Source organism: Oncorhynchus clarkii, chromosome 4 (genome assembly GCF_045791955.1).
Source record: "Oncorhynchus clarkii lewisi isolate Uvic-CL-2024 chromosome 4, UVic_Ocla_1.0, whole genome shotgun sequence".
Lineage (NCBI taxonomy): Eukaryota > Metazoa > Chordata > Actinopteri > Salmoniformes > Salmonidae > Oncorhynchus > Oncorhynchus clarkii.
The window spans coordinates 92,075,328-92,095,323 of NC_092150.1; the positions used below are offsets into that span (position 1 = coordinate 92,075,328).

At 48.2% G+C, this 19,996-nt stretch overlaps 1 long non-coding RNA gene across 1 annotated transcript; it reads left to right on the plus strand.

Moving 5' to 3' along the window:
- The first annotated feature begins 1,468 nt into the window (after window positions 1–1,468).
- On the plus strand, window positions 1,469–11,838 carry LOC139407917 (uncharacterized). The gene is made up of 3 exons (XR_011634141.1): window positions 1,469–1,516; window positions 1,837–2,003; window positions 11,804–11,838. It is a non-coding gene; the product is annotated as an uncharacterized lncRNA (long non-coding RNA).
- The last annotated feature ends 8,158 nt before the right edge of the window (window positions 11,839–19,996 follow it).

Genomic DNA, 19,996 nt, shown 5'->3' on the forward strand with positions numbered 1-19,996 from the left:
CTAGTGGAAAGCCTTCCCAGAAGAGTGGAGGCTGTTATAGCAGCAATGTTCCTACATCTAGTGGAAAGCCTTCCCAGAAGAGTGGAGGCTGTTATAGCAGCAATGTTCCAACATCTAGTGGAAAGCCTTCCCAGAAGAGTGGAGGCTGTTATAGCAGCAATGTTCCTACATCTAGTGGAAAGCCTTCCCAGAAGAGTGGCTGTTATAGCAGCAATGTTCCTACATCTAGTGGAAAGCCTTCCCAGAAGAGTGGCTGTTATAGCAGCAATGTTCCTACATCTAGTGGAAAGCCTTCCCAGAAGAGTGGAGGCTGTTATTGCAGCAATGTTCCTACATCTAGTGGAAAGCCTTCCCAGAAGAGTGGAGGCTGTTATAGCAGCAATGTTCCAACATCTAGTGGAAAGCCTTCCCAGAAGAGTGGAGGCTGTTATAGCAGCAATGTTCCTACATCTAGTGGAAAGCCTTCCCAGAAGAGTGGAGGCTGTTATAGCAGCAATGTTCCAACATCTAGTGGAAAGCCTTCCCAGAAGAGTGGAGGCTGTTATAGCAGCAATGTTCCTACATCTAGTGGAAAGCCTTCCCAGAAGAGTGGAGGCTGTTATAGCAGCAATGTTCCAACATCTAGTGGAAAGCCTTCCCAGAAGAGTGGAGGCTGTTATAGCAGCAATGTTCCTACATCTAGTGGAAAGCCTTCCCAGAAGAGTGGCTGTTATAGCAGCAATGTTCCTACATCTAGTGGAAAGCCTTCCCAGAAGAGTGGCTGTTATAGCAGCAATGTTCCTACATCTAGTGGAAAGCCTTCCCAGAAGAGTGGAGGCTGTTATTGCAGCAATGTTCCTACATCTAGTGGAAAGCCTTCCCAGAAGAGTGGAGGCTGTTATAGCAGCAATGTTCCTACATCTAGTGGAAAGCCTTCCCAGAAGAGTGGAGGCTGTTATAGCAGCAATGTTCCTACATCTAGTGGAAAGCCTTCCCAGAAGAGTGGCTGTTATAGCAGCAAAGGGGGGGGGGGGAACCAACTCCATATTAATGACCATGATTTTGGAATGAGATGTTGGATACAAAGTATATATATATTTATTCTCATATTCACTGCTTTTTATTTATGATTATCCCAGTGTGTTATTGAGGTGTGTGTGTTGGTGATTGGTTGTCTTTCAAGGTGTGTGTGTTGGTGATTGGTTGTCCTTCAAGGTGTGTGTGTTTGTGATTGGTTGTCGTTCAAGGTGTGTGTGTTGGTGATTGGTTGTCGTTCAAGGTGTGTGTGTTTGTGATTGGTTGTCGTTCAAGGTGTGTGTGTTGGTGATTGGTTGTCGTTCAAGGTGTGTGTGTTGGTGATTGGTTGTCGTTCAACATGTGTGTCGGTGATTGGTTCTGTGTTTTCTCCAGCGTCTGTTCCCTCAGTGAGTGTGTCAGGGTCAGGGACCGAGCACAGTGACAGCAACGGTCATGGAGCCCCCAACCTTGACCCCAGCTCTGACCCCAGCACAGCACTGCTGCCCCCTGCTGATGAGAGGTAGGACTGCAGGGAGAGAAACAGTCACAATGAAACTGTACATTAAAGCAACAATTACATTTTCTGAATGCTGTTGAGAAAGGACATTGCTCTCTGCCCCCTCCCTCTCTCTTCCCGCCCTCTCTCTGCCCCCTCCCTCTCTCTGCTCCCTCCCTCTCTCTTCCCCCTCCCTCTCTCTTCCCCCTCCCTCTCTCTGCTCCCTCCCTCTCTCTTCCCCCTCCCTCTCTCTACCCCCTCCCTCCCTCCCTCTCTCTCCTCCCTCCCTCTCTCTGCCCCCTCCCTCTCTCTCACCCTCCCCCCGTCTCTCTGAGAGAGAACAGGTTGTTTGAAGAGGTGATAGTTCTCCCTGCAGACTCCAGACTTCCTCCTCCTGGTGAAGAAGAGGAGGAAGAAGAGCAGCTTGTCCCCATCATTGCGTTCCAGGAGAACGGTATCGTCATGCCTCTGATTGGAGGAGTGGTTGACACCCCGATACAACACACAGCAGGTCATTCGTCATGATCTCCCTCTGCCTTCCAGACTTCAGTGTGTTTATATCAGATTTACATTGAACCATTTACGCTTCCTTCATTTAATTAGTATTTAACTTCTATTTAAAACTGGTATTTTATCTTTATTTAACCAGGCAAGTCAGTTGAGAACTAATTATTATTTTCAATGACAGCCTAGGAACAGTGGGTTAACTGGTCTAGGAACAGTGTGTTAACTGGTCTAGGAACAGTGGGTTAACTGGTCTAGGAACAGTGGGTTAACTGGTCTAGGAACAGTGGGTTAACTGGTCTAGGAACAGTGGGTTAACTGGCCTAGGAACAGTGGGTTAACTGGTCTAGGAACAGTGGGTTAACTGGTCTAGGAACAGTGGGTTAACTGGCCTAGGAACAGTGGGTTAAACTGCCTGTTCAGGGGCAGAACGACAGATTAGTACCTTGTCAGCTCAGGGATTCAACATGTCCAACGCTCTAAACCACTAGGCTACCTGCTTCCTCTAACCACTAGGCTACCTGCCTCCTCTAACCACTAGGCTACCTGCCTCCTCTAACCACTAGGCTACCTGTCTCCTCTAACCACTAGGCTACCTGTCTCCTCTAACCACTAGGCTACCTGCCTCCTCTAACCACTAGGCTACCTGCCTCCTCTAACCACTAGGCTACCTGCTTCCTCTAACCACTAGGCTACCTGCTTCCTCTAACCACTAGGCTACCTGTCTCCTCTAACCACTAGGCTACCTGCCTCCTCTAACCACTAGGCTACCTGCCTCCTCTAACCACTAGGCTACCTGTCTCCTCTAACCACTAGGCTACCTGCCTCTTCTAACCACTAGGCTACCTGTCTCCTCTAACCACTAGGCTACCTGCCTCCTCTAACCACTGGGATACCTGCCTCCTCTAACCACTAGGCTACCTGCCTCCTCTAACCACTAGGCTACCTGCCTCCTCTAACCACTAGGCTACCTGCCTCCTCTAACCACTAGGCTACCTGCCTCCTCTAACCACTAGGCTACCTGCCTCCTCTAACCACTAGGCTACCTGCCACCTCTAACCACTAGGATACCTGCCGCCTCTAACCACTAGGCTACCTGTCTCCTCTAACCACTAGGCTACCTGCCTCCTCTAACCACTAGGCTACCTGCCTCCTCTAACCACTAGGCTACCGGTCTCCTCTAACCACTAGGCTACCTGCCTCCTCTAACCACTAGGCTACCTGCCACCTCTAACCACTAGGCTACCTGCCTCCTCTAACCACTAGACTACCCGCCTCCTCTAACCACTAGACTACCTGTCTCCTCTAACCACTAGACTACCTGCCTCCTCTAACCACTAGACTACCTGCCTCCTCTAACCACTAGACTACCTGTCTCCTCTAACCGCTAGGCTACCTGCCTCCTCTAACCACTAGACTACCTGCCTCCTCTAACCACTAGGATACCTGCCTCCTCTAACCACTAGACTACCTGCATCCTCTAACCACTAGGCTACCTGTCTCGTCTAACCACTAGGCTACCTGCCTCCTCTAACCACTAGGCTACCTGTCTCCTCTAACCACTAGGATACCTGCCTCCTCTAACCACTAGACTACCTGCCTCCTCTAACCACTAGACTACCTGCCTCCTCTAACCACTAGACTACCTGCCTCCTCTAACCACTAGGCTACCTGCCTCCTCTAACCACTAGGCTACCTGCCTCCTCTAACCACTAGGCTACCTGCCTCCTCTAACCACTAGGCTACCTGCCTCCTCTAACCACTAGGCTACCTGCCTCCTCTAACCACTAGGCTACCCGCCTCCTCTAACCACTAGGCTACCCGCCTCCTCTAACCACTAGGCTACCCGCCTCCTCTAACCACTAGGCTACCCGCCTCCTCTAACCACTAGGCTACCCGCCTCCTCTAACCACTAGGCTACCCGCCTCCTCTAACCACTGGGATACCTGCCTCCTCTAACCACTAGGCTACCTGCCTCCTCTAACCACTAGGATACCTGCCGCCTCTAACCACTAGGCTACCTGTCTCCTCTAACCACTAGGCTACCTGCCTCCTCTAACCACTAGGATACCTGCCTCCTCTAACCACTAGACTACCTGCCTCCTCTAACCACTAGGATACCTGCCTCCTCTAACCACTAGGCTACCTGCCTCCTCTAACCACTAGACTACCCGCCTCCTCTAACCACTAGGCTACCCGCCTCCTCTAACCACTAGACTACCTGCCTCCTCTAACCACTAGGCTACCTGCCTCCTCTAACCACTAGGCTACCTGCCTCCTCTAACCACTAGGATACCTGCCTCCTCTAACCACTAGGCTACCTGCCTCCTCTAACCACTAGGATACCTGCCTCCTCTAACCACTAGGCTACCTGCCTCCTCTAACCACTAGGATACCTGCCTCCTCTAACCACTAGGATACCTGCCTCCTCTAACCACTAGGCTACCTGCCTCCTCTAACCACTAGGCTACCTGCCTCCTCTAACCACTAGGCTACCTGCCTCCTCTAACCACTAGGCTACCTGCCTCCTCTAACCACTAGACTACCTTTCTCCTCTAACCACTAGGCTACCTGCCTCCTCTAACCACTAGGATACCTGCCTCCTCTAACCACTAGGCTACCTGCCTCCTCTAACCACTAGGCTACCTGCCTCCTCCAACCACTAGGCTACCTGCCTCCTCTAACCACTAGGCTACCTTTCTCCTCTAACCACTAGGCTACCTGCCTCCTCTAACCACTAGACTACCTGCCTCCTCTAACCACTAGGATACCTGCCTCCTCTAACCACTAGGCTACCTGCCTCCTCTAACCACTAGACTACCCGCCTCCTCTAACCACTAGGCTACCCGCCTCCTCTAACCACTAGACTACCTGCCTCCTCTAACCACTAGGCTACCTGCCTCCTCTAACCACTAGGCTACCTGCCTCCTCTAACCACTAGGATACCTGCCTCCTCTAACCACTAGGATACCTGCCTCCTCTAACCACTAGGCTACCTGCCTCCTCTAACCACTAGGATACCTGCCTCCTCTAACCACTAGGATACCTGCCTCCTCTAACCACTAGGCTACCTGCCTCCTCTAACCACTAGGCTACCTGCCTCCTCTAACCACTAGGCTACCTGCCTCCTCTAACCACTAGACTACCTTTCTCCTCTAACCACTAGGCTACCTGCCTCCTCTAACCACTAGGATACCTGCCTCCTCTAACCACTAGGCTACCTGCCTCCTCTAACCACTAGGCTACCTGCCTCCTCTAACCACTAGGCTACCTGCCTCCTCTAACCACTAGGCTACCTGCCTCCTCTAACCACTAGGCTACCTGCCTCCTCTAACCACTAGGCTACCTGCCTCCTCTAACCACTAGGATACCTGTTTCCTCTAACCACTAGGATACCTGCTGCCCGTTATGGAGGTATCAGCCTCCTCTAACCACTAGACTACCTGCCTCCTCTAACCACTAGGCTACCTGCCACCTCTAACCACTAGGATACCTGCCGCCTCTAACCACTAGGCTACCTGTCTCCTCTAACCACTAGGCTACCTGCCTCCTCTAACCACTAGGCTACCTGCCTCCTCTAACCACTAGGCTACCGGTCTCCTCTAACCACTAGGCTACCTGCCTCCTCTAACCACTAGGCTACCTGCCACCTCTAACCACTAGGCTACCTGCCTCCTCTAACCACTAGGCTACCTGCCTCCTCTAACCACTAGACTACCCGCCTCCTCTAACCACTAGACTACCTGTCTCCTCTAACCACTAGACTACCTGCCTCCTCTAACCACTAGACTACCTGCCTCCTCTAACCACTAGACTACCTGTCTCCTCTAACCACTAGGCTACCTGCCTCCTCTAACCACTAGACTACCTGCCTCCTCTAACCACTAGGATACCTGCCTCCTCTAACCACTAGACTACCTGCATCCTCTAACCACTAGGCTACCTGTCTCGTCTAACCACTAGGCTACCTGCCTCCTCTAACCACTAGGCTACCTGTCTCCTCTAACCACTAGGATACCTGCCTCCTCTAACCACTAGACTACCTGCCTCCTCTAACCACTAGACTACCTGCCTCCTCTAACCACTAGACTACCTGCCTCCTCTAACCACTAGGCTACCTGCCTCCTCTAACCACTAGGCTACCTGCCTCCTCTAACCACTAGGCTACCTGCCTCCTCTAACCACTAGGCTACCTGCCTCCTCTAACCACTAGGCTACCTGCCTCCTCTAACCACTAGGCTACCCGCCTCCTCTAACCACTAGGCTACCCGCCTCCTCTAACCACTAGGCTACCCGCCTCCTCTAACCACTAGGCTACCCGCCTCCTCTAACCACTAGGCTACCCGCCTCCTCTAACCACTAGGCTACCCGCCTCCTCTAACCACTAGGATACCCGCCTCCTCTAACCACTAGGCTACCTGCCTCCTCTAACCACTAGGATACCTGCCGCCTCTAACCACTAGGCTACCTGTCTCCTCTAACCACTAGGCTACCTGCCTCCTCTAACCACTAGGATACCTGCCTCCTCTAACCACTAGACTACCTGCCTCCTCTAACCACTAGGATACCTGCCTCCTCTAACCACTAGGCTACCTGCCTCCTCTAACCACTAGACTACCCGCCTCCTCTAACCACTAGGCTACCCGCCTCCTCTAACCACTAGACTACCTGCCTCCTCAACCACTAGGCTACCTGCCTCCTCTAACCACTAGGCTACCTGCCTCCTCTAACCACTAGGATACCTGCCTCCTCTAACCACTAGGCTACCTGCCTCCTCTAACCACTAGGATACCTGCCTCCTCTAACCACTAGGCTACCTGCCTCCTCTAACCACTAGGATACCTGCCTCCTCTAACCACTAGGATACCTGCCTCCTCTAACCACTAGGCTACCTGCCTCCTCTAACCACTAGGCTACCTGCCTCCTCTAACCACTAGGCTACCTGCCTCCTCTAACCACTAGGCTACCTGCCTCCTCTAACCACTAGACTACCTTTCTCCTCTAACCACTAGGCTACCTGCCTCCTCTAACCACTAGGATACCTGCCTCCTCTAACCACTAGGCTACCTGCCTCCTCTAACCACTAGGCTACCTGCCTCCTCTAACCACTAGGCTACCTGCCTCCTCTAACCACTAGGCTACCTTTCTCCTCTAACCACTAGGCTACCTGCCTCTTCTAACCACTAGACTACCTGCCTCCTCTAACCACTAGGATACCTGCCTCCTCTAACCACTAGGCTACCTGCCTCCTCTAACCACTAGACTACCCGCCTCCTCTAACCACTAGGCTACCCGCCTCCTCTAACCACTAGACTACCTGCCTCCTCTAACCACTAGGCTACCTGCCTCCTCTAACCACTAGGCTACCTGCCTCCTCTAACCACTAGGATACCTGCCTCCTCTAACCACTAGGATACCTGCCTCCTCTAACCACTAGGCTACCTGCCTCCTCTAACCACTAGACTACCCGCCTCCTCTAACCACTAGGCTACCCGCCTCCTCTAACCACTAGACTACCTGCCTCCTCAACCACTAGGCTACCTGCCTCCTCTAACCACTAGGCTACCTGCCTCCTCTAACCACTAGGATACCTGCCTCCTCTAACCACTAGGGTACCTGCCTCCTCTAACCACTAGGATACCTGCCTCCTCTAACCACTAGGCTACCTGCCTCCTCTAACCACTAGGATACCTGCCTCCTCTAACCACTAGGATACCTGCCTCCTCTAACCACTAGGCTACCTGCCTCCTCTAACCACTAGGCTACCTGCCTCCTCTAACCACTAGGCTACCTGCCTCCTCTAACCACTAGGCTACCTGCCTCCTCTAACCACTAGACTACCTTTCTCCTCTAACCACTAGGCTACCTGCCTCCTCTAACCACTAGGATACCTGCCTCCTCTAACCACTAGGCTACCTGCCTCCTCTAACCACTAGGCTACCTGCCTCCTCTAACCACTAGGCTACCTGCCTCCTCTAACCACTAGGCTACCTTTCTCCTCTAACCACTAGGCTACCTGCCTCTTCTAACCACTAGACTACCTGCCTCCTCTAACCACTAGGCTACCTGCCTCCTCTAACCACTAGGCTACCTGCCTCCTCTAACCACTAGGCTACCTGCCTCCTCTAACCACTAGGCTACCTGCCTCCTCTAACCACTAGACTACCTTTCTCCTCTAACCACTAGGCTACCTGCCTCCTCTAACCACTAGGATACCTGCCTCCTCTAACCACTAGGCTACCTGCCTCCTCTAACCACTAGGCTACCTGCCTCCTCTAACCACTAGGCTACCTGCCTCCTCTAACCACTAGGCTACCTGCCTCCTCTAACCACTAGGCTACCTGCCTCCTCTAACCACTAGGCTACCTGCCTCCTCTAACCACTAGGATACCTGTTTCCTCTAACCACTAGGATACCTGCTGCCCGTTATGGAGGTATCAGCCTCCTCTAACCACTAGACTACCTGCCTCCTCTAACCACTAGGATACCTGCTGCCCGTTATGGAGGTATCAGCCTCCTCTAACCACTAAGATACCTGCTGCCCATTATGGAGGTATCAGCCTCCTCTAACCACTAGGATACCTGCTGCCCGTTATGGAGTTATCAGCCTCCTCTAACCACTAGACTACCTGTCTCCTCTAACCACTAGGATACCTGCTGCCCGTTATGGAGGTATCAGCCTCCTCTAACCACTAGACTACCTGCCTCCTCTAACCACTAGACTACCTGCCTCCTCTAACCACTAGGCTACCTGCCTCCTCTAACCACTAGGCTACCTGCCTCCTCTAACCAGTAGGCTACCTGCCTCCTCTAACCACTAGGCTACCCGCCTCCTCTAACCACTAGGCTACCCGCCTCCTCTAACCACTAGGCTACCCGCCTCCTCTAACCACTAGGCTACCCGCCTCCTCTAACCACTAGGCTACCCGCCTCCTCTAACCACTAGGCTACCCGCCTCCTCTAACCACTAGGCTACCCGCCTCCTCTAACCACTAGGCTACCCGCCTCCTCTAACCACTAGACTACCTGCCTCCTCTAACCACTAGACTACCTGTCTCCTCTAACCACTAGACTACCTGTCTCCTCTAACCACTAGGCTACCTGCCTCTAACCACTAGGCTACCTGCCTCCTCTAACCACTAGGATACCTGCCTCCTCTAACCACTAGGCTACCTGCCTCCTCTAACCACTAGGATACCTGCCGCCTCTAACCACTAGGCTACCTGTCTCCTCTAACCACTAGGCTACCTGCCTCCTCTAACCACTAGGATACCTGCCTCCTCTAACCACTAGACTACCTGCCTCCTCTAACCACTAGGATACCTGCCTCCTCTAACCACTAGGCTACCCGCATCCTCTAACCACTAGACTACCCGCCTCCTCTAACCACTAGGCTACCCGCCTCCTCTAACCACTAGACTACCTGCCTCCTCTAACCACTAGGCTACCTGCCTCCTCTAACCACTAGGCTACCTGCCTCCTCTAACCACTAGGATACCTGCCTCCTCTAACCACTAGGCTACCTGCCTCCTCTAACCACTAGGATACCTGCCTCCTCTAACCACTAGGCTACCTGCCTCCTCTAACCACTAGGATACCTGCCTCCTCTAACCACTAGGCTACCTGCCTCCTCTAACCACTAGGATACCTGCCTCCTCTAACCACTAGGATACCTGCCTCCTCTAACCACTAGGCTACCTGCCTCCTCTAACCACTAGGCTACCTGCCTCCTCTAACCACTAGGCTACCTGCCTCCTCTAACCACTAGGCTACCTGCCTCCTCTAACCACTAGGATACCTGCCTCCTCTAACCACTAGGCTACCTGCCTCCTCTAACCACTAGGCTACCTGCCTCCTCTAACCACTAGGCTACCTGCCTCCTCTAACCACTAGGCTACCTTTCTCCTCTAACCACTAGGCTACCTGCCTCCTCTAACCACTAGACTACCTGCCTCCTCTAACCACTAGGATACCTGCCTCCTCTAACCACTAGGCTACCCGCCTCCTCTAACCACTAGACTACCCGCCTCCTCTAACCACTAGGCTACCCGCCTCCTCTAACCACTAGACTACCTGCCTCCTCTAACCACTAGGCTACCTGCCTCCTCTAACCACTAGGCTACCTGCCTCCTCTAACCACTAGGATACCTGCCTCCTCTAACCACTAGGCTACCTGCCTCCTCTAACCACTAGGATACCTGCCTCCTCTAACCACTAGGATACCTGCCTCCTCTAACCACTAGGATACCTGCCTCCTCTAACCACTAGGATACCTGCCTCCTCTAACCACTAGGCTACCTGCCTCCTCTAACCACTAGGCTACCTGCCTCCTCTAACCACTAGGCTACCTGCCTCCTCTAACCACTAGACTACCTTTCTCCTCTAACCACTAGGCTACCTGCCTCCTCTAACCACTAGGATACCTGCCTCCTCTAACCACTAGGCTACCTGCCTCCTCTAACCACTAGGCTACCTGCCTCCTCTAACCACTAGGCTACCTGCGTCCTCTAACCGCTAGGCTACCTGCCTCCTCTAACCACTAGGCTACCTGCCTCCTCTAACCACTAGGATACCTGTCTCCTCTAACCACTAGGATACCTGCTGCCCGTTATGGAGGTATCAGCCTCCTCTAACCACTAGACTACCTGCCTCCTCTAACCACTAGGATACCTGCTGCCCGTTATGGAGGTATCAGCCTCCTCTAACCACTAGGATACCTGCTGCCCGTTATGGAGGTATCAGCCTCCTCTAACCACTAGACTACCTGTCTCCTCTAACCACTAGGATACCTGCTGCCCGTTATGGAGGTATCAGCCTCCTCTAACCACTAGACTACCTGTCTCCTCTAACCACTAGGATACCTGCTGCCCGTTATGGAGGTATCAGCCTCCTCTAACCACTAGGATACCTGTCTCCTCTAACCACTAGGATACCTGCTGCCCGTTATGGAGGTATCAGCCTCCTCTAACCACTAGGATACCTGTCTCCTCTAACCACTAGGATACCTGCTGCCCGTTATGGAGGTATCAGCCTCCTCTAACCACTAGGATACCTGTCTCCTCTAACCACTAGGATACCTGCTGCCCGTTATGGAGGTATCAGCCTCCTCTAACCACTAGACTACCTGCCTCCTCTAACCACTAGGATACCTGCTGCCCGTTATGGAGGTATCAGCCTCCTCTAACCACTAGACTACCTGTCTCCTCTAACCACTAGGATACCTGCCTCCTCTAACCTCTAGGCTACCTGCCTCCTCTAACCACTAGGATACCTGCCTCCTCTAACCACTAGGATACCTGCCTCCTCTAACCACTAGGCTACCTGCCTCCTCTAACCACTAGGCTACCTGCCTCCTCTAACCACTAGGCTACCTGCCTCCTCTAACCACTAGGATACCTGCCTCCTCTAACCACTAGACTACCTTTCTCCTCTAACCACTAGGATACCTGTTTCCTCTAACCACTAGGATACCTTCTGCCCGTTATGGAGGTATCAGCCTCCTCTAACCACTAAGATACCTGCTGCCCATTATGGAGGTATCAGCCTCCTCTAACCACTAGACTACCTGTCTCCTCTAACCACTAGGATACTTGCTGCCCGTTATGGAGGTATCAGCCTCCTCTAACCACTAGACTACCTGTCTCCTCTAACCACTAGGATACCTGCTGCCCGTTATGGAGGTATCAGCCTCCTCTAACCACTAGACTACCTGTCTCCTCTAACCACTAGGATACCTGCTGCCCGTTATGGAGGTATCAGCCTCCATAATGTTCCATACTGACTGTCTTTTTATTCTTTGTCCTCCAGATGTTGTCTGATGACTGGAAAAGACATGTTGGAGGGGGGAGATGGTGGAGGGGGACATGGGGGAGGGTGGAGATGGTCCAGATGATGAACATGTTGAAGGAGAGGAGGTCTGGGGTGGTGTAGAGCCATGGACAGGTATCCTGTTGTCGTGGTTTCTCCCCGTGTTACCATGGTAACAGTGTGCTACTCCTCCAGGACCTCCTTCTCCTCTAAAGAACTGTGAAAGCATATTCTGGCCTGGAGAGAATCTGTTCACAAAGCTACCCCTTCCTTATGGATAACATCTCTCCCACTCTCTCTCTCTCTCTGACCATCCAGCAGTCAAGTCCTGTGCTTTCTGTGCCCCAGTGGCATTTTAGTATTTTTTACCCTTCTCCCCGTCTTTCCTAAATGATTGTGTCCCGAGACCACAGGGCCAGTGGTGGGTCATACCATTATCTGACTGTCATGGGGAGGGGGACGGTGTGGCTAATAAGACTTCTTCTGAAATCAGCTGTAAAGTTTCCTAATCTAATACTTGAACAATTCCTTGTTGCTGTACACTTAATGGTTTGAATCCAAAATGGCTCCCTCACTTTTCATCATTCAGTCATGGTTTCTTCCTGACATTATCAGGATTAATTTAGAAGTGTTCGGAAAACATATTCTATTCTTACTTTCAATAAAAATTGATTCCCAAATGGCACAAGACATTATTCACTATTCAGTTCCTGTTGGACGTTAACCCAAAACGCGACCCGAAGGTTAGAGGCAACAACAAGACTAGCTACCATGCTCTCTCCCTTGTTATTGTTAAATGGTGAGAGCAGGTCAACGTAACCAAAACACAAGAAACAAAAAACCCTTCAGCAGGAAATGGTTCACAATCTTTCTCACTATATAGGGAATAGGGTGTCATAGAGCCCTGGTCTAAAGTAGTGCCCTGATTAGGGTGTCATAGAGCCCTGGTCTAAAGTAGTGCCCTGATTAGGGTGTCATAGAGCCCTGATCTAAAGTAGTGCCCTGCATAGGGAATAGGGTGTCATAGAGCCCTGGTCTAAAGTAGTGCCCTGCATAGGGAATAGGGTGTCATAGAGCCCTGGTCTAAAGTAGTGCCCTGCATAGGGAATAGGGTGTCATAGAGCCCTGGTCTAAAGTAGTGCCCTGCATAGGGAATAGGGTGTCATAGAGCCCTGGTCTAAAGTAGTGCCCTGCATAGGGAATAGGGTGTCATAGAGCCCTGGTCTAAAGTAGTGCCCTGCATAGGGAATAGGGTGTCATAGAGCCCTGGTCTAAAGTAGTGCCCTGCATAGGGAATAGGGTGTCATAGAGCCCTGGTCTAAAGTAGTGCCCTGCATAGGGAATAGGGTGTCATAGAGCCCTGGTCTAAAGTAGTGCCCTGCATAGGGAATAGGGTGTCATAGAGCCCTGGTCTAAAGTAGTGCTCTATATAGGGAATAGGGTGTCATAGAGCCCTGGTCTAAAGTAGTGCCCTTTGGGCCTTAGCCATAGTTGGATGATGGGTGGGGAGGTTAAGTTAAACAAAACACTACTGTTTCCTTTCAGTAAAAGACGAATAGTGTGAAGACTGCTGAGGTATTTCCATGTTTAGTGCTACAATTATAATAATTAGATAAATCTAAAGATGAAATGTTCTTCTGTAGAGGCTTGAACACATCTCCTCTCCGTTTTTTGTTTCTACGACGATTGATTGACCTCCAAACCCAAAGATCCCACCCGTGTCACATCGTGTGAATGATTCGATTGGCTCCTCTTAAAGCTGCACATGGTTGTTGGCATTCCCTTCAGCCAATCAGCAGAGGCTTGGAGTACCCCCCCCCCTCCTATACCATAGGCGCCTTCCACTCCCTTTGGAGGGCTTCGTTTTGTACCAAAGCATTAAGGAAGGGGATGGATGGATGAGTTTGTTGTTTTGGCCAAATCAGCCACCAGATGTATTGGGATAATGTCGTTGACCCTTGACATTTCTATGCATTCTAAAAATAACTTGATCCAATAATTTATGATTGTTTAATGATCTTATCCATGGAGGTGCTGAGGATGCTGCAACACGCCCTAATTAATAACATTGTTTTATATATATATATATATATATAAAGCTTGTCAAAGCAAGTGGTGGTTACTACATGATTCCATACGTGGTATTTCATAGTTTTGATGTTTTGATGTACAAAATAGTAAAATAAAAATAAAAAATATACAAATATTTAGTTTCGCTCTGTGTGAGCGAATCAAAATAGCCTGTAGCCTCGGAGAGAAAATGTCAGCACTCCTACCCCCTAAACATCTTCCTGCATCTCACTCCTACCCCGTAAACATCTCACTCCTACCCCCTAAACATCTTCCTGCAGGCCATGATCGTATTTATGATGAAATAAGTTACTGCTGCTGCTACTTATGGCGTGTGTTCGCCTGATCAGAGAGCGAGGCGGCTCGGTGACTGTTGTCGGTCACCACAGTAAACCCGTTCTACTAGTTATAAACAGAACAGATATGCATTCCCAACGTGTCAGACACACAGCTGGTTTGAAGAGATCCGTTTGAGCAAGGCAAGGCACAGAATCGATGATCTTCATCACATAATGTTTCCATTACACCGTCATCTGTGATGCACGCTGATTTGTAGATCAGTGATTCTGCGCAGTCTGACTGCAATGTAGTCCATCTCAAGCACTCCGTGAACAGTCTGCCGTGGTAAACAGTCTACCGTGGTGAACAGTCTACCACGGTGAACAGTCTACCGTGGTGAACAGTCTACCGTGGTGAACAGTCTACCGCGGTGAACAGTCTGCCGTAGTAAACAGTCTGCCGTGGGAAACAGTCTGCCGTGGGAAACAGTCTGCCGTGGTGAACAGTCTGCCGTAGTGAACAGTCTGCCGTGGTGAACAGTCTGGCGTGGTAAACAGTCTGCCGTGGTAAACAGTCTGCCGTAGTAAACAGTCTACCGTGGTGAACAGTCTGCTGCAATATGTTGACGTCATTCTGTCTTGTCCAGGGCAATATGTTGACATCATGTCCAGGGCAATATGTTGACATCATGCTGTCTTGTCCAGGGCAATATGTTGACATCATGCTGTCTTGTCCTGGGCAATATGTTGACATCATGCTGTCTTGTCCTGGGCAATATGTTGACATCATGCTGTCTTGTCCAGGGCAATATGTTGACATCATGCTGTCTTGTCCAGGGCAATATGTTGACATCATGCTATCTTGTCCAGGGCAATATGTTGACATCATGCTGTCTTGTCCTGGGCAATATATTGACATCATGCTGTCTTGTCCTGGGCAATATGTTGACATCATGCTGTCTTGTCCAGGGCAATATGTTGACATCATGCTGTCTTGTCCAGGGCAATATGTTGATGTCATTCTGTCTTGTCCAGGGCAATATGTTGATGTCATCACGTCGACCATATTTGGGCCCGACCATTACATCATATTTAACTGTCTACATCCCATGAACACTCCATATCCTACACAGGAGGCAGTGTACATTTATTTTTTTGAAGGAATTAACATGAAAAACCTATAAATACTTATCAATATATAGATATTATATTATGTATAAATTACAGAGTGTATATTTTGACTAAGACCACAAATCAACAGTCCTTCACTGAGAAGAAGGAATGGGTGTGGAACCATATCGAGTTCAGTAAAGGACTCCATTTTGTCGGTCTCCATAGTTACCCAACTGTTCTGTCTGTATATGTCAATAAAACAAATGAATGTTATCTGGAAGATGAGTTTGTCAGAATTTTTCTTCTCAGTTTGAGAATTTTTCTGATGTTATTACACATTCGACCATCAGAGGGCAGACTAAACCACAACCTACGTGCGTGGGTGCGTACGTGCGCTGTGGTTATATAGCCCGGTTGGGGAGAAGCACAGAGCTCTGATTGGGGACAGAATTACTTTAGAGCGTTTGTGATCATCTTATATAAGCTTGGGTATTAATGACAGTCTCCCTCAGCTCTTTGCTGCCTTTGGGAGAGGACAGGGTCTGCAGAGAGACGGATCGGTCCAAGTTAAACCTACAGGGAGACAGGGATGTGTCTGTCCCAAATTGCACTAGTTCCTTTCCGCTTCATAGGGAACGGGGTGTCATTTGAGATGCTGCCTTGGTTAGTAGGGAGACTGTGGGGGGCTGGGTAGGTAACCCCAACAACAGACTCCACTTTAAAATGTATAGATCATTAATCATTTATAGTCTAAGCAAAAGTTGAGGGTGGAAAAATATACACAACAAGATATATAAACTCAACATATAAAGTGTTGGTCCCGTGTTTCATGAGCTGAAATAAAAGATCCCAGAAATGTTCCATACACACAAAAAGCTTATTTCTCTCAAATGTTGTGCACAAATTTGTTTACATCCCTGTTAGTGTGCATTTCTCATTTTACCAAGATAATCCATCCCTCCTGACAGGTGTGACATATCAAGAAGCTGATTTAAACAGCATGGTCATTACATAGGTGCACCTTGTGCTGAAGACAATAAAAGGCAACTCTCAAATGTGCAGTTTTGTCACACAACACAATGCTAGAGATGTCTCAAGTTTTGAGGGAGCATGCAATTGGCATGCTGACTTCAGGAATGTCCAGCGGAGCTGTTGCCAGAGAATTTAATGTTAATTTCTCTACCATAAGCCGCCTCCAACGTCGTTTTGGAGAATTTGGCAGTACGTCCAACCGGCCCCACAACCGCTGACCATGTGTAACCACGCCAGTCCAGGACCTCCACATCAGGCTTCTTCACCTGCGGGATCGTCTTGAGACCAGCCGCCCGGGCAGCTGATGAAACTGAGGGGGTATTTCTGTCTGTAATAAAGCTATTTTGTGTGGAAAAATTAATTCTGATTGGCTGGGCCTGGCTCCCCAGTGGGTGGGCCTATGCCCTTTCAGGTGAAATCCCTAGATTAGGGCATAATTTTAAAAAAATTCAATTGACTGATTTCCTTATACGAATTAACTCCGTAAAATCGTTGAAATTATTGCATGTTGCTTATTCTATTTTTGTTCATTATAAGTGCCAGATCTAATGTAAGAAAGAACCTGATCAATTTATCTGATCAAATATCATTTATCTGATCCAACCTGATCAAATATCTAAAGGTTGGGCCTTTCTAAAAGGCTTGATCAAGGTTAAAATGTTTATCGAGCTTTAAACGCTGTTATTTGTTTTACATGCAGGTATTTGTTCCATCTCGGCACTAACACATTTGATTCAGCATAATGAATGGTTGGGTCCTTTTTTACAGTGTAATTATTTGTAATAACACGAACAAGCGTTGTTGTTAATTGTAATAACTCAATTACACTATAATAATAGCATGGCAACTGGTGCTAATTGCAGTCTGTAATTACAGAAGTATAACAACGAATGCTTGTTACCACTAAATGTTCCCTAAATTCACAAATCAAGTGTTTTTAGTTTCTTCTCCACTGCATTGCATTCAGTAATAACGATCACAATGTTGTCTTGTGGACAGATGCGCTGGGTGTCCTGAGATTACGGCAGGGTAGCCTAGTGGTTAGAGCGTTGGACTAGTAACCGGAAGGTTGCAAGTTCAAACCCCCGAGCTGACAAGGTACAATTCTGTTGTTCTGCCCCTGAACAGGCAGTTAACCCACTGTTCCTAGGCCGTCAATGAAAATTAGAATTTGTTCTTAACTGACTTGCCTAGTTAAATAAAGGTAAAATTAAATTACACAGTCTCTAATTATGTTAATTACCCATTACACTCTTCAAAATGTCCGCTGAATGTTGTTGATAGAACTTGTACCATTTGCGTTAACTTGGTTTCACAAAAACCAGATCAGCTATAGGTCAAGCTGGGGTCTACTGTTTGCGTGTCGTGAAGTGGGAAGATAACCAAATCAGATTACATGTCAAATCTGCACAAGTACAATGTAATTACTAGGTGTTACACGTGATTTAGCTAGGGATAGGGGGCAGTATTTTCACGTCCGAATGAAAAGCGTGCCCAAAGTAAACTGCCTGTTACTCATGCCCAGAAGCTAGGATATGCATATAATTGGTAGATTTAGATAGGAAACACTCTATAGTTCCTACAACTGTTAAAATAATGTGTGTGAGTATAACAGAACTGATTTGGCAGGCGAAACCCCGAGGACAAACCATCCAGGGGAAGAAAAATATATATATATTGAAGCCCTATTTAATAGGAACCTGGTTGCAGTTCCTATGGCTTCCACTAGATGTCAACAGTCTTTAGAAATTGGTTGATGTTTTTCTTTTGAGAAATGAAGAAGTAGGGCTGTTCTTTGTAAGTGTCACTTACAAGTGGACTCTACTGTTTGATGCGTGAGAACTGGAGCGCGCTTCACTTTGTTTTTATCCGGTATTGAACACAGTATATTCGATCTTAAATTTTAGCAATTATTTACATTTTGGGATACCTTAGGTTGGATTAGGAACGTTGTTTGAAATGTTTGGACCAAGTTTACAGGTAACTTATTAGATACTTTGTAGGCATGTTGGGCGAGTTGGAACTGCTGTATTTCTGAATCAAACGCGCCAAATAAATGGACATTTTGGGGATATAAAGGACATTATCGAACAAAAGGACCATTTGTGATGTTTCTGGGACATTTTGGAGTGCCAACAGAAGAAGATCTTCAACGGTAAGGCATTAATTATATCGTTATTTCTGACTTTAGCAATTTCTATATAATTACTTACTACTCATTGCCAAGTGGAAATACCTACAAACAAAAGGTGAACTTCTCCTTTAGTCAACTTTATTGCAACTTTATTGCAACATGTAAAAATACCTTACATTTCTTAACAAATGACAAGTAGTAGATAGATGGCTAATTTAGAAAAAACAGGATTTTTTTTAGCATTACAAGTAACAATGGAAATGGACAACTCTGTCTTCATCGGTTTCTCTCTTAGCTACCTAGGTAGTTGTATTATCCAGCTAACAATAATAGCGCTTGCTAACACTAAGTTAGGCTGCAGTATCTCTCTTAGCTACCTAGGTAGTTGTATTATCCAGCTAACAATAATAGCGCTTGCTAACACTAAATTAGGCTGCAGTATCTCTTTTAGCTGCATTGCAAATGAACTAACATAACTCATAGTGTGTTTATACAAGTAGCTGGCTAGTCTGTCTCACGTAATATCCATTATAGCCAAGACCATCGAGCCCAATTAACATTAGCTAGCTAGTAGCGACTATAGCATAGCTATTTGCCAGCTTTAGGTTGCTAGCTAGTCAAAGTTAGAAAGCTAGCTAATCCAAAAATAACTCAGCAGATTGCATGGAAAGTCTGCTCTGTAGGTGGTAACTAGCTAGCCTAGTTGGTAGGCCTAACAAAATAAGCTAATGTTAGCTAGCTACAGTCCAATGTTCCTAGGCCGTCATTGAAAACAATAATTTGTTCTTAACTGACTTGCCTAGTTAAATAAAGGTTCAAATAAATAAAAATAAAAATCTCTCTCCTGTATTTTGCACACTGACCTTTTTCTCGACCTGTTCTTTGTGCACAGTCACATGATGTCAGGGTCAACAAATTTGGGTCTGATCAAGGTATTATTTTGAGCGTGTTGAGCAAATGGGTAGATCTTGACAGGATGCCTTTATTCCTGGGATAGATAACTAATTGCAACATCCCAAAGTGCCGCGGGTAGTGGGGGAGCTGTGGGTGCTGCTAAAAAAAATATAATTCAAATAATGAATTCAAATCACTAAAGTAGTGCACTGGGCCTTTACTAGTCCTGTATTAGAGGACCAAGACTGTAGATATAGCCCAGAACATGGGCCGTTCTTACTGATTTCTCCCTGTACACCAAGTCAGAACCGTAGGATACAGAAAGGGGGCATATACGCTGAAAATGAAAGCTTTTACAATATTCAATGATCTCTAAAAACAGGTAATAGGTTACATGTGCACCACCAAGTCAGAACAGTAGAGTAAGTTATGAGTGGGGAAAGGAACCAAATGATTAAGGTGAGGAACATGGGCTTCTAACAGCTTACTACACAACATACACTTAGTATTACTTTCTTAGCTACAGTATACAAATCTCCCTGGCACATTACATAATTTATGCAGCAGCATACAAGATATTTATGGACCTTCTTGTGCTGTGCTCACTTGAGCAGGAAGGTGGTGCGGCGGTCCTTCTTGTGGGCAAATTTTGTCAGTCTGGCATTCTCTGGA